Raw genomic sequence first — 4,948 nt, 5'->3', positions numbered from 1 at the left:
TGAGTACCTGCCAGATAAGGGTCACTCACAGGCTGTCCTTACCCGTGGTACGGTATTGACACCTCTCTAGTCGGCGCAGAGATTGGACCCCAGCTTAGCCATAACGGCATACATGGGGCATGTCGGGTAAACACTACTTTCCACAGTTTTAGTAGCAGTCTCAATAAAAAAACTCAGGGCGTTCTTCAGATTTTAGTATATACAGGACTGTCAGATACAGTCATCCATGTTATCTGCTTCAGTATCAATCATTACAGTTATTAGTAAACCATGTATTAACTTACAGGTCATTCTATCATGTATTCACGATCCCAATTTCTATATATGTGTGTTTGTACCCCTACGTTCATATTAGTCTACCAGTGTTGTTCATGTATGAAACCCTTTATTTTCAGCCTACCTACCTCATATACCTAGTACTTTAGTTGTGCTGACGTATTTGCTCTATGGTGCTTTCTTTTCATATTACACCATAGGTTGCGAGACACGAGCTCCAGCCCAGCAGTAGCGGTAGCATTCTAGTCGCGGAGACTCAGTGAGTCCTCATTGATTCGAGGACAATATGATTTCATTCATCTATTATTTCTTTAGTTCAATTTTATGGAGTTAGTTGGAGACATGTTCCTTTAACTCCTTAAAATTGTTCTATTTAATTCCTTAATTCTTTGACTCTTGCTCAGTAAGATCTCTTAAGTCACCATCTTTGTCATTCAGACTTCTTATTTTCAGCTTTGACTTAGCAAAGATTTGTCAAGAGAATCTTTTGGTTTATTAGAAGTATCACTGTATCTTTGCATCACATTTTAATGTCTGAAATCAAGGCAAATGAATATTTATAAGAAGACCCTTATTTATAACCATAGGTTTTTCTTTTACTTTAGAGAAGAACTTGCCACAGATTTGAGATTGAAAATATAACTCAAACAATTAGAAAGAAGGAAATATAAATACAAATTAGAATGGTGCCACAATTATTTTTTTGGTTGAAGAGTTCATCAAATTCTCTTAGTAATAGAAATCCTTGAAGGAATCCACTTTAGTTAGTACCGCTTCGAGTTAGATAAAATATGTCAGATGATAGGTAACCATAATTTTTTCTCCAGCTTTCAATCACACAAAGAAATCTCTTCAGTTACTATAACTTATTGATCAACCTGTAATAGTTTTTGATATGGAACTATTCAACCAACCTCATCTATTACTCTATCTTCTGTATTAAGTCTAGCAAAACTGTTCTTTAAATCTGATTTCTGGTAGTAAATTACCAAAAAGGTGTTAGTTACTGATCAAGTGCCCTTTTATGGCTTATTTTAAACTCATGATGTTCAAGAATATTTCTAATCTGTAGCAAAGAATAAATTAAAGAAATTTTGGATTAACATACTTCCTCATTCAACACTTTCTATATATTTATCTTCATTTTTTTCATTTTGAATGGGTAGTATCAATGCGAATGGAACAAATTTGAATGGTGAGTGCCATAACTCAACTTAATCTAGATTGAAGTTAATGATGAAGTTTTTTTGAAATATTTTGATATAGATTTATATACATTTGGTTTTGTGTGGAACTTGATACAAATATTTATTATGTTTTTTTTCTAATTAGTATGTAAAAGATGTTTTTAAAAATAAAATCTATGAACTTCAATTATTTATTAGCTAATTGGTGCGTGAGATTATATATAAATGTGTTGTTTATCTAATGTACTTATTTGATCAAAATAATTGTTTTTCAATTAGAAATTACGTACTAATATTTTACATGCCTAATGCCATTTCTATAAAATGTGGCTTGAACTATCAAATTTTAGGCAATGTTGCTATACTTCAAAAGTATGGCTAGAACATACTTACACTTTACACGTTTTGTAATTGAGGATGTTTAAAATTCTACTTTTTTGAAGTATGAAAAGTAATAAAGAAAATGCCACGTATTTTATGTGTTATTATAGAGGTGCTACAAAAGGCTACGCTTTTGAAGCATGCCTAATAGTTAAACAAAGGCAACACTCTTTAAGTGTTGCTATAGAGGTTCTACAAAAGGCTATGCTTGTGAAGCGTTCCCAATAGCAAGACAAAGACAACACTTATAAGTGTAGCTTTATCAAAAAAAGGTGTTGCCAATGACAAGATGCAAAGCTTGGCCTTTCTACCTTAATGGCCACACTTTGTAAATGTAGCTAATATGGCAATACTTGAAAAGTGTGGCATTTTATCTAATGTTACACCTCTTTAGGCCACCCCCAGAAAAGTGTTGCAAATTCCAAAAGTATAACCTTCGATCAAAGGCCACACTTTCTGCTATTTTAGGCCACGCTTTCCAAGAGTGGCCTTAGGCCAAAAACATTGTAGTGATATTTGTGACACTAGTGCTACTTCAACTCCTTCTTTAGATTCTATTCATATTTACTATGAGTTCATGGATTTTTTTCCAAATAGATATGCCTAGTATGCCTTTGAATCATTCCATTGACTTTGGGATTAATGTTGAATCTAGAATTTATTGTTTGATCAACTTTAAGATGCTTTTGTTTTTTTGATTATTGATTTGAGGTTTGGGTATCACTAGTTGAGGATTAGAGCTTCGAATATTCTGAAGACAGCTTTTTAATAGGGTATGATAATCCTTTGACCATAAAAAAAAGAGTAAATTAAAAAGACAATCCCTACTATTACATACATGAAGTGAAAGAGTATAAGATAAGAAGGATCAATAGTTTTTTGTTTCATGACAGAACTGGTTGATGCATTTACTTTTTGTTTGCCTTTTTTGTTTCTATTAATTTTGAACAAAGTTTCATGTTTGGTTGTTGCTTTTTCTATCCTTTTGAATAACCAATGCCCCAGCTGCATTCTTAAAATTGGTGAACTAGGTATTTTAACCGTATCTCGACTCTTTTGTCATTGTATTTATAGATAAATTGGTCAACTTTCTGACGCCTACTCTTTAACCTATCACTCGCAGGTGGCCACTATGCTAGGTTGGTGCCAACATAGGTTTCTCAAAACTCAAGTTTCAGCTTTTTTCTTCTATTTAGCTCCCAAAACCAAGTTTCCTACAAAATAAGACACAAAACACATTATATATAACAAAATAGGCCTAAGTACTTGCATATTTCTCGATTTTAAGCATTTAAAGTGCGATGAAACCATGGCACGTCATGATGTTTCTGCTGTGGGGTTAGCTATTGTGTTGTTGTAGGAGGTAAGGTAATTGCATATTTTTTTAGTTAGTTGAAGAACCATGAGAGAAATTACCCTACCCTTGATTTAGAGTTTTACGCAGTTATGTATACTTTGTGGTTGTAGAGGCATTAGATGTATGGATTCTGTTGTGAGAATTTATTGGATAATCATGGCCTTCAATATTTCTTCACCCAGCGAGATCGGAATATGAAAGAGTGTTATTGGCTTGAGTTGCTTAAGGATTATGATCTTACTATTCTCTATTATTAAGGCAATGCCAATGTTGTTACAGATGCCTTGAACCAAAAGTGGACTAGCATGGGTAGCATGGTGCATCTTTTGACCAAGGAGAGCCCTTTGGCATTACAGGTTTAATCTTTGGCTAATAGATGTTTAAGCTTTATATTTTGAGACTTGGGTGTGTTTTGGCATTTTTGGAGTCTAGGTCATCCTTGATGGAGCAGATTTTGTCTTATTAGTTTGATGATATTGGGTTGAGAGTGATTCGATATAAAGGGTTTAATGGTGAGGAAAAGATAACCTGATTTGATTTTGATGGTGTTTTGTGGACTGGTGACCTAGTTTTTGTGCAAAGAGTGGATGATTAGGTTAGATTGATTTTTGAGGAGGCTTATTGTTTTAGATATTCTATCCATATAGAAGTGACTATGATGTAACTGATTTGAGGCATCATTACTAGTGGGGTGGTATAAGGAATGATAAGGTAGATTTTGTTGCTCATTGCCTTTGTGTCCTGTAGGTGAAGGCTGATCATTTGAGACCTGGCGGTTTTCTTCATAGGTTACCATTTTTTGAGTGATAACGGGAAAGGAAGACTATGGACTTGATAACTAGGTTTTGTAATGAACCTTCATAGTTATTTTCCATATTTTCGATTATTTTGACCATTAGAGCTTTCCTATAGCTTCTCCAAGTCATTTATGACTTACAGGAACTGATGGAATGGCTACCGGGAAGTTCATTTGGTATTAAAGCTACTTCCTTATTTTGAAGTCTTCGATGGTTCCAAATGGCCATTGAGCAAATACGTCAACCAAACAACCTCGAATACAAATTCTTATAGATCCAGCAGATCTGGAGTATGAATTTTAGGCTATATGGACTCTTGGTTCGGGTCCCTAGTGACACATACCAAACCAGGTCCAGGTTGTGTTGGGTATCTCAAGTCCAACCAGGACAAGAGACCACCCCCAATACCCAAACCACTGACTACCCTTCAACCAATGTCGGAAGAATTCCAAGCATATAACAAGATAAGATAACATCAAATTAAAGACATTGTAACGAGTCTATAACCAAAACCAAAATTTGCAATCAATTAACTATCCAATACAAATGACAATTCCAATTCCAATACCAATACCAATGCTAAAATCAATACTGACACCACCTATGCCCATAGTAGTCCAACAAAGCCTCTACTCAAAACCAAAGAATATCCAGTCAGGACATGCCCTCGACCATATCCACAACCAAAACCAAAGTAATAATAATGACATAAAGAAATCCAAAGCATAAAATGGTCTCTTCCGGAGTATAGAAGCTCACCACATTAGTTGACTCAAATGATGTCCCCAAATCACCAAGTCACTAAGCAGGAGGAGTGGAAATTCAGTCGATTCCTGCATCACATGGGGATACAGCACTCCAAGAGGGTAAGCAAGGTGAACGCTATAATGTAACCTAGGGATAAAGATAAACTAAGGCCATTAAATCAAAACCAATGTGAATAACTAAGT

Source organism: Capsicum annuum, chromosome 11 (genome assembly GCF_002878395.1).
Source record: "Capsicum annuum cultivar UCD-10X-F1 chromosome 11, UCD10Xv1.1, whole genome shotgun sequence".
Classification (NCBI taxonomy): Eukaryota; Viridiplantae; Streptophyta; class Magnoliopsida; order Solanales; family Solanaceae; genus Capsicum; species Capsicum annuum.
The sequence above is the reverse complement of the archived record's forward strand: the minus strand, read 5'-3'. Positions refer to the sequence as shown.